The sequence below is a fragment of the Chelmon rostratus genome, chromosome 3, assembly GCF_017976325.1.
Source record: "Chelmon rostratus isolate fCheRos1 chromosome 3, fCheRos1.pri, whole genome shotgun sequence".
Taxonomy (NCBI): domain Eukaryota; kingdom Metazoa; phylum Chordata; class Actinopteri; order Chaetodontiformes; family Chaetodontidae; genus Chelmon; species Chelmon rostratus.
This window is the reverse complement of record NC_055660.1, coordinates 20,328,172-20,339,311: the sequence shown is the minus strand read 5'-3', so window position 1 is coordinate 20,339,311 and position 11,140 is coordinate 20,328,172.

Genomic DNA, 11,140 nt, shown 5'->3' with positions numbered 1-11,140 from the left:
TGAGTTAATTCTGTTAGCTGCTTAACAGTAACACCTGGCAGTTATTCTGTGTAAATATTTAATAACAACTTATCTCTGCATAAGAACAAGCGTGTGTGGTGCAACCCATTTTAATTCAGTGATTCATTGTAACAGGGCACAACAGCAACAGCCACCAGCAAGAAGCTGGTAAAATATGCAAGTGGCTGGTAGATTAGCTTCACTCACCAGCCAAAAAACAGTGGCAGACTATTGAGTGGCTGGTAAAAATTTGAACATTAAATAGCCATTCAGTTTGCGACGAAAAAGTTCATTTTTCACCCTGCGTGGTAAACATTCGACATTATAACTAGCCTAAGTTTGAACCAGCCACAAAGACGGTGGACAGCAACAACAGCTTCACACTCTTCTGGCTTTTATAGCATTATTAAGACAATGAAATGATCGTCACACATATGTGAAGGCTGATTATCCTCCTCTCTGTTAAGTCATACCAAAGCCCGGTCTCGCCCGGCTGATTGGCTAAAAGCAGGTCAGGTGGGTTCAGTCTCATTTTTTAAGAAGGGTGCTGCAGGGATCCACACCGGGAAGGTCTGCTCCACTTTTTCTTGCCCTCTCGCTTTTGTCTGCAGTGTTTGCTCTGGATTTGAGTGGTTCTTCTGGTGTCGGAGCACTGTCAGTCCACGCCCTAATGGCAACTGGTAAGGGGGGGGGGGGCTAAACTAGTCTTATGGGCGTGCCCCTTTCACCTGTTGAGTCATGCCACCATGGTGCACTCATCACCATCTTTTTCGCTGAATAGGCAAATATTAAAAGCTGTTTACAACCAAAAATCTTGGTGACAGGTGTACAGAACACACAACACATGCAGCCTGGGTGACTGAGTTTACAGTCACACAAACTTACTGCTCACTCCACCCCCCTTCACCATTAAGCTGTGTGTTAACGTCTAATTCAGCACCACTCACATTCAGGGACATCTGCAGGTCCGTGCTCCTGAGTCTCGAGTAGATAAAGAGAAGCCCCGGTGCGCGTCGAGCCGGTAGTCCTTTCACCCGTCCCTATTCTCTGTCTTGTCATCACTCAGTACAACTTTGTCATCCACAGGCTCGCTGTAGTGGCACATTTATCGGTGTAAGGATGGATTTACGCAGCCATGAAAGAGCTGTTCTGTAAGCTGAACGACAGAGAAGAAAAGAAGCTACCAGACTTAAAATGTCACCCTCTATTCACTGCATTCAGTAGATGCATATTCATGAAGCCGGTTTCAGTTCTCCTATAGAAAAGTGCCTTTGATTAAACATTTTGACAGTATTGCCTAATTTGGAGCAAGAGCAGACAGACCTGCACCGACTTGCTGTAATTTTAAACTCAAATATAAGCAGACAGGGACTGATCTGAAACTCCTGTTTCAAAATGCCTCAATATTTATACTTGATAACACCTCTCAGGTCCTGGCTAAAACCGGGACCTGAGCCAGTGTGGCCTCCCACACTCAGGTGTTTCTAGAAACTACAGCATGCTACTCCCCTAAACTCGAGCTCTATGATTTCACACATTCTCTTCCGCCCAGAATGACGCCAGGCGCATGAAGCTGAAACATGCTTATCAGGAGGGCCGTTCTAGCCTCTGCTGACATTCAAATGGCTTTGCCAGATAATGATGCAGTATTTTCAGCACGCACACGTCAGTCGCACCGAGGCTGCAGAGAGCCAGGTGACCGAGACCAGAGACATTTGGAGGGGCGGGGGAGTCGTGTGACTCTCCGCTACTGGGGTGGATTCGGCTTTGATGAAAGAGTTTAAAAACTCATTTATTGTCAGTTTGTGCCTCGTGACGCCCCGGGGTGCCCGAACTGGACGCTATCCAGCTTTGATGAAAGAATTGAAAGGAAAAAAAGCCTCCCGTGTGAATTCGACCCTGGGCTCACCCTCATCCCCGCCGTCACTCCGCTCTCGGCCGGTATCGGCGAGGCTGGCTGGTGCCTGAGGGAGCGATGGCGGCTGAGCGGCAGCCATGGGGGAAGCACACTGTCAGTCCTGTGATAGCCGTATGAGATTCCACATGTTCTGATGAGTAATTCCTCCCTCCCTCCCTCCTCCATCACCATGTGGTTCGTGGCCCTGAGTCATCGTCCACACTTTCCCTCACTCCCTCTCCCCTTGTCTGTCTCTCTGTCTCTCTCTCTCTCTCTCTCTTTCCTTCCCTCGATGTGAAGAGGATTCTTCCTTCCTTCCTTCAGCGGCAGCCGTCCCACAGGGAAACTCAACAGAATAGCCTCCCTCCGATGACTCACTCACCAACATCGAGAACTACACTCCACACCACCCGCTCTCCAGCCACGGCAGCCCACCTCACCACACCCAGGCCTGGATCCCAGTCCTCCACGGCCTGCTTGCCTCTCTTTCTCTCTGCCTGCATCGCTGCATGTCTTCCTGCCTCTCTCGTTCTGTGTCTTCCTCATCTGCCTGGTTGCCATTTTCGATATCTCGCTCTACGGCTGCTGCCTTGTCAAGATGTCTCGTTGTTTACCTGTTCTTATACCTCCATCTGCCTGCCTGTATTCCTACCAGCCTGTACTGTGTATCTTAATACTCTCTGAATTCGTCTAGGTCTGCTTCCGCCGCTTGCCAGCCTGTCTTATTTGTCAGTCTACCTGCCTTTCTGTCTCTGTTTTCCAGTCTGTCCCTTGGCACTCAATTGCAAAGTCAAAATACAGAAGGACACAGAGCGTCGACTCCCCCGTCTGCATGTTAAACTACCAAGACTTGGGCAGAAATATAATGATGGCGTAATTCATAAGTCTGCCAGAGGGAAACACAGGTATCGTTAGTAAAGAGTCGCTTTTCATTCTGCCAGTGCAGCTCCCAGATAGAGTTGTTAACACATCCAACTTTGTGCTAATCTGCATCAGCAAACGTGTTGTGAAACGTCTGACGAAGGTTACTGTTGTTACTGTTCGATTTCAGCAGCTCCCCCTGAGACCGGATCCCTCCGCTCGAGCGCTCTGCGTTTCAGTGAGCGCTGTGACTTCTACAGTTGGTTTAACCGAGGTTAAGATTTCCTAACCCATGCAAGCCATACATGCACTGTACACGTACATGGCCCTGCGGTGCGACAGGTTGCTTGATGTGAATCCCTGTGCACTGCTCAGAGATCCTCTGCAAGTTGTAACAGGAGATTTGTTGACCATTGCAAGAGCAATAAGGATTTTTAGGGGCATTATGACTGGGTTAATAAAACACAGCTGCCCCTAAAAGTCCCTCACTTTTCTTGCTGCCTTTTCTTTCTCTCCCTCCCTCCCTCCCTCCCTCCCTTCCTCCGTAATCTTTCTATGTCTCATTCCAGACTTTTGAGATCAAACTACAACATTTTGCTGGCTCCCCGAGTGCGATTTGGTGCATAACTTTGGTATCTGTTCAGTCGTGGCTGAGGAAATGCAACAACCTGGAGTGTCCGCGCGTCTCAAGTTTGACCTTTTAAGGGGGCTTGGGTCATATATTTCACGAAGCGCGAGCATGCTTTCCAGTATTTATGAATTGTATATTTATAATGGCAGAGTTTTATTGGGTTTAACAGTGACGTTTTTAAAGGGCGGTTGAATGAGTTCAGAGCAGAATTTCCGAGAAGGAGCGCTCCCTGCGTTCATTAGATGTTCGGCTTTCACAGAAAAGGTAAACACAATCTGAGGCCTTTCGCCGTAGCAGCGCCTTCTATATGATGCTCACAATAACATAGTGCTGATAGAAACGGTCAGTTTGAGAACTAAGTGAACCGAGTGACCCAGAGCAGCGAACAACCCGGGAAATGCAGGGAAAGCCTATTTAAAGTAAGTCTCACAACCCCACGAACAAATGGTGTGAGGAGAGAATATGAGACAGCCGTGGAAGAAAATAAAAAGGTGTAAGCAACACTGCGTAGCAAGTGGCGAGATGAGTCCGATCGGGCCTTTTAAACAATGTGAAATGCCACTGAGAGGCTTGGCAGGCGGTAGCAGCCAGCACTGTTTAATATCACAACTTTAATCAGCACACTTGGTGACTATCCCAGAGCTCCCCGTAGCCACGCTGCTTATTCAAACCAGGCTCATTCCACCAAGCCTCCCTTACTAGGCCCTCAGCTCTCATACCCGCACTGGCTCGCACTCTTCCTGCAGCATATATGGAGAGCTTTTGGCTGGAGTGGTTTTATCTGCTTTCTGTGATGTGTCATCGCGCTTTAGTGGGCTACGTTGGAGGGAATCGGTGCTGATAATTGAGTGCATCTCGACCGATCTGAGGTGCACTGCAAACGTTTTCATGAATTCTTTATATCTGATTTTAAGTGCGCGTTATGGTTTGTACAACTATCTTCCGTGTTTAGCGTGAATTAGCAGCGGGATGCCACCTACAGTTACAAGAAATTTAATTAGGACTTGATAAAGTGTCAACTTTCCTCACAGCAGCTTATTAGAGACTTAACAGGACATAGCAGGCTTGTAAAAAACAAACGACCTGCCACTGATCTGTCACACACGGCCTGCAGAGTAACACACGATCAAGTTTGAACTTCTTCACAAATGAAACCGACGGAGACATTAATGCAGTACTTCCCGCCTACCGCGATGTCAAGGGAGTCTGTTTGGTTTACAGGAGCGTTTCGAGGTGTGTTTTAATAATCACAGAGGTCTTGTGTTTTTAAAATAAAAATCCCATGCTTCAGCGAATGTCTTACCTATGTGTCACTTGCAGCATGGAGATGCCACCATGGCCCTGCGCTCTATTAATTACATAAAGCATCTCGTGTCGGGATGCTAAATTCATTAGTGAGGTATGTACGGCATGCTAGGGTCAGGACGGATATAGAAACAGGCTTCCAAAACAACTTCTTCCCCACTTGACACACTTGTTCGACATAATAGAGTATGGGCACTTATGGGCATTTTGTTTTATTTGTTTCAGTATGTTTATGCAGAGGCTGAGTTGTAAGCTTCCACAGAAATGGTTAAACATTGGATTAGATTGCTCACCGAAATTCAAGGAGGACGAGTAATTTGCTTGTAATGCGGCTAATTTAAGTGTTTGATCATGTGGGGTTCTTTGAAAAGAGATTAATTCAATAAGGTAACTGATTTTCCCTTTAACTTTTTTCATTTTTTTCCAGTTTGCCCGAAAAGCCTGAAAATATTGATTTGTTTGGAAAACTATTTATCAAGAGCTGTGCAGCAGAATGGCGCCAGTTTCTTTCTTTCTTTCTTGTTGTTAGAGAAATGGCACGTGAATGTTCATCACTGTATGAATCAGACAGAAACAACCTCTGCTCTGGTGGAGGCATGCTTCTCTTTCACAAGGCTGTAAAGTTCAAGTTGAACAAATCAAAGGTTTTAGCCAATTATTAAGCAACGATATTCACCGTTTGACCCTCTGAGCTATTAAATAGTTCATTGTACATGCCTTTACATTTCCTTTGGTAGAGGACCTGCAGCCCTCTTTGGCACTTTAATTCTTAGTGTAGCTCACACATTAAACCTTTCCAAAATTAAGTATAATATTCCCTGCAACCTACATTGAGTATGTGGTATTTATTAGTTTGCCATAATATTCCCCCAGAATTCTCATGGATCACATTATAGCCTATATCAGCGGTATTAAATGGTGCGTTTACTGACCTTACTGAGACTTTCACTAGGCCTATTTCGCCGCGATAGCCTACATGTCCTCTCCGCAGGACTTCACGTCTGCTCCCTGTTTCTGTGCTTTAATAGATTAATATGTAACGGAAGTGTATTTTCTATAACTTGGTGGTCACATGAGCCAGAAACTGGGACTTTGTAGGCCAGTTGAACGAATTGAGGACTCACCTTGCCCGCAAAGACCCAGCCTCTGACACACACCATCATCATCAGCCCCATCGCCGGGGACTCTATGTGGAGGAAACCCCAAAGCTTGACCTATAGATTCTGGAAACGTCTTCTGCACCACAAGATTTTGCTTCCAGAGCGGATAATGAAGGAATGGTAAGGGTTTAATGTGTGTCCACGCCGATACATACCCGCTGATCCGCCGCCTGCCAGCGTCTGGAGGAGTCTGTGATGCTGCCCGGCCGCTGTTACCTGCGTACCGGGCAGGTGTCAGCATCCCGGAGCCGTGCGGGGGACTGTGCGTGAAAAGCGCCGGCTGTCTGCTCGTTCGTCTGGCTGCCTGCAGGACATCACGTCTGCGAGAGAAGTTGAACTTCACCATTCCATCCACCGCCAGCACCAGCACCACCGCCGCCCCAGTAATATCTGATCACTTGGTGCTGCACGCATCCCAAATTTAGCAAGATTATCCTTTTGGGTGGGGGTGTGGGGGGGCGAATTGTCTCTTGGAAGAAGTGGGACAGTCCCTCTCGGTCTCTATCCCCCCCTCTGTCCAAGGAGGACAAACATGCAGACGCAACAGTGTCGCGCCTTGTGCCAGTCTAACCCCCTCCTCCTCCTCCCTCCCTCATAAAAAAGAGAAGAAGAAGAAAAAAAGCTGCGTTTACCACCGAGAGATCCCCGGTGCGCACCCAGCACCCAGGCACTCACCCAGTATCCATACCGGGAAGAGACAAGCGGGGAGACGGGGGGAGAAAGCAGCCTGCTGTTGCTCCTGCCATGCTGCAGCCTCGATATGCGCGGGGTATTCCCAAACAGCTGGAAGGAGCTGATATATGGTGCTGCGCCCTCGTGCTGGGCCCTCCCCAAAATGGACCGGTGCTAAGTGGTAACCTGGTTATTTTCAGCGCGTCACTGGCTCGTCTCCAATTATAGATTTCCGTCGGGGTTGGTGGGGCGGAGGGGGGCGCAGTAACGTGGCCCCGTATTCCCAATTATTCTGAAAGAGGACTTTAAAAAAAAAACGGCCCAGAGCGCTGCACGGAGTAATGTTCCAGCGTGCGTGTTCGCGTGGAACCGCACACATTCCTGCGGTGTGCCCGTCCACATGCGCCACGCACGGCCGTGTCGCGCTCGTCTGCGTCCCCGGCGGCTCGTCTGCGGCTCCCTCAAGGTGTTCCTCTGTTTTATCGATGCTGCTCAGGAGGCTATATACATCCCAGGTTCATCGCACCTCTCATGTTACCTCTCTGGCCGGCAACACGTTAGCGTGCCGCGACACCTGGTGGCGGCGCGGCGCCACGACGCCTCGCCGCGTGCATGGGGCCGACACAAGCTTTTATTGTTTTCTTCGATCAGTGTGCGATCACGTGAAAGCAGCACATCGGGAGGCGATTACAGCAACACAGCTGGATTCTGTTGGATACATTTAGTGTGATGTTAAGTTTCTATCCCGTCTGTCTTGTCTTGTATGTGCGCCATAACTTGACTTAGTTTTTCTACTACTACCATGTGCCATTTTGGATTTACTCTAATGTTTTCTTTTGCTCTCTTTTACAGTTACATTTACATTACATACAGAGTCTATTCTTTGTGCTATCTTGCTTTTTTCCCGATTCTGTACTATTCAGCTGTTTCTATTCTAATTCTATTGTGATATTTTACATTCTTCTCAAATGTCAGATTTTACCTATTCTGCTGTGATATGTTGCATTTTATTCTAATATGTTGTTGCATTTTTACTCTATTGTGATCTTTTGCATTGACATATTTTAGAGAATTTTACATTACTCTCTAATCGAATACATTATTTTACATTCTACTCTATTGTGATGTTTTACATATGTTCTCTTCTTATTTTGCATTATATCCTATTCTATTGTGATGTTTTACACTTTATCCTATTTTGAGTTTGCATCCTATTTCTACGCTGTTCTCGAGGTCATGGTCCACTTTCAGTGCTTGTGGTGACGCTCTCATATGGCATCAGTCAGCTGCTTCATGTGGACAAGGAGCCCGCAATGGCACCGGAAATGTGGCGGATGTCTCATCAAGATAAAATCAATGACCTGACACTTCACTCATTAGTGATTTGAATAGCAATTTAAACTTTCGACGTGATGGGTTTCGGCGTCACACTCGTTCTTCCACACGTCTTTCGGCTCTTTGGGACACTTTCTCATACTGAAGTATGCAGTAATTGATGTTGGCACGGAATCGTTTTATTTTTTAATAAATTGTCCGGAAGTGGTGCGTTTGATTCGGGCTGACTTGACGCCAAGTAGCAATGTCCGACTTTGTACCTGACAGGAACAGCCCGGCTTCTCTTAAATAAGACATCTCCTACTCCAGCAGCAGCAGGGCGGGTGTTCAGCATCACCTGTGTCATCACATTAACATCTGACACCCGTCGGTAAGTTTGGACTCCGTTTATAAACGTCTCCGCCTCGCAGCCCGTGTGTTTCGCTCTCTGTGTTGCTGCAACACCGTTCCCGTCTTGTTCCCCATTTTTGCTCAAACTCGGGTTCCTGTTGCACTGCAGATCCGAAGTTTTCTGACCTTACAAGACCAAACGCCGGATCACGTGCAGCCAGTTCAGTCCTGGAGCAAGTTTATTAATAATGTAATGACGTCAGCATATGTTGAAGGAGGCAGTGGAGCACTGTAGAGACCCTCAAGGCATAAAGACACAGGCAGATGATGCTTCATAGTTATGTTGCAGCTGTTACTAACTGGACTTCAGTTAAAGAAGAAGCACCTCACAGCAAACATACACCAGTGCAACATACTTCTTGTACTCAAACTGCTGTCAGAACTTTAGCCTTAAAGTACATAAGGTAAAAGCACCCAGAATAATGGCTGTCTGGGTCTTATTTTTATTATAAACTGTTGCATTACTAATGATGCTGTAGTGTGTAATTAAATCTGTGTTTTTAATGTCAAGCTGGTGTTCATTTGTCTACTTTTTATGCTGGGTAGTTTTGTCTATAACAACATTTTATAAGCAGAATACATGTTTTGGAAGTAAACTCTTAATCTGCACAGTAACTATGCCTGTCAGATAAGAGTAGTAGAGTAAAAAGTACTTGAGTGAATGTGCTTTGTCACTTTCCACAACTGAGATACATAGATGAAACCACAATTATCAATAGAACACAATCAAATGGCAACTATACATTTACTGAAATCACAAAAAGTGTGAGTTTAGCCCAGTTCTGTTCCTGAATGTCCTCACAGGAAGAGAAAATGTAAAGATGGCTGCTTTTAATCAGAGGTTTCACTCTTCTCAGATTTTTTTTGTTTCTTTTTACTGATGCAGCTCCTCAGGATCAAATGTTGTGTTCATGGTTGTAAATATGTAACTGTGGCTGCTGTTTCGGAGGCTGTGAGTATGCCCACACGCTGCTTCCTCCTCGCTGCACCATGTGTCACCCTCTTCTCTCTCTGTAGTGCAGTGGGGCCAATAGGCAGCGGATGCGGCTGGAGCCCAGCTGCAGGCGGCCCTCTCAATGGTCTCTCCCACTATGAAAGCGTTGGTGGATGCCGTATGGGCGGTGTGGAGCATCGGGGCCTCCATTTATGACTACATCCACACCAACGCCATGGAGGAGCGCATCCACGCCCTGGAGAACGTCATCACCATCCACCAGTGTGTGATTGGGCTGCTGTCCGCAGGCGTGTTGGTACTGCTCACCTACGTCCTGTTCAAGAAGCTCTAAAGATGTGTGAAAGGTGGAGGACGTGGATCGACCAGAGTCAGACATTGGTGTCTATCGTGGTAAAGCTAACACTCACCAGACAGGCAAAGGGGAATTTTTACACATAAGGTACATAACACAAGCATATAAGAGCGGGAGTTCACAGGCAACACACACATGGGTGCACTGTCTTTGTTCAGACATGGTGCAGCATCATGTAAAAAAAAAAAAAAAACACTTCAAATGATCAAGACACTAAGTAGCGTTTTTAACATCTATTTAGTGCCACATTTTCCTAAACTGTGGGGAAAACACAATGAGGTTCATGTCCTCCGTCAGTGATGTGGTGGCTGTGGAGGAGGTGAGCATGTGGGGCTCCGGGGTCCGGCTGTTTTTTAAAGGTCTTTTTTTTTTTTTTACTGACGATGACAGATCTTATGTGCCCTTATTCAACATTGTTCCATTTTCATTTAAAATGTTGAGTTGACTCAGTGCTTAATTTTAATGGCTTTCCTACCAAAATGATTAATTTTCCACCCCAAAAACGTTTTTCTTAACCGCCTCTGAAAGGCATTTGGACCATCATGGGACACAGTGACTCAGCAGCTCATTGCAGCCTGAAGCTGTTGACTAAACAATGTCCTCGACACATTTGAACTATTTGATAGATAAAAATACCCAGTGTCAGCACAGTCACTCCATTATATCTGCAGTAAACAACTGCCCAATTTTTTTTTGCATTTTTTTTAGCCGATAGCCCAAGTAGCTCAGTATATCAGCAGACCTCTACACACACTGTAGTAGAAGTGTGTGTGAGCACTACTTCAACCATTTCCATAGACTAGACTCCAGCTGACAGTCCGTGTCTGTGCGTGGCCTCGACTGAGTAGGTCACTCATTCTCTAAAGGGATCATATTGACAGTAATCAGTCGCCGTAACAATTTGTGTCCTGAAGAACTTTCTTTTCACTCTCATGTTTCCTTGTTTGCACTAATTTCCTCAGAGCCTGACTGAGATATCAGAAGCTAATTCCCCTGAAACTAGAGTCTGTGAGTGCCAAGGTACTTTAATTAAACTCAAAGAGTGTAATTCTTATAGGTATCTTTAATTCATGTCATACTCCCCAAAAACTGGCCCCATGGTTCTCTAATGAACACGTCTTTCCATGAATAGAGGAGGCCGATCAGTAACCCCGTTAAACTGCCCAAGCCTGGAAGCATATTTGTGTCAGATGAGAGAAAAGACGTCGTAAAAGCCCTCGTGATACAGTTTAGAGGTCTACATGTGCATTGTCAACGTTATCAAAGTGCAACATTGTGATCCATTTATATAATGCTTTTTTCCATTAACGTTTTGTTATACCTCAAAGCTGTTACATTACTGTAGGTATCACCACTGTATAAAACAACGACTTCAAGTGTCCTTAAAAACTGTAAATATATTCAGATGTTTATGGACAGTTTCATACATGTGTAGCTGTCCCATAGTGCTACTGCTGCTTCATATTTTTGTTATGATAATAAAAGATGATACTTGGTACTGACTGCAAACAGAATTTTAGAGGCTAAAATATGTTTTCTTTTTGTCATAGTAACTTAAATCTGTGTGTAAAGAAGTGGTGGG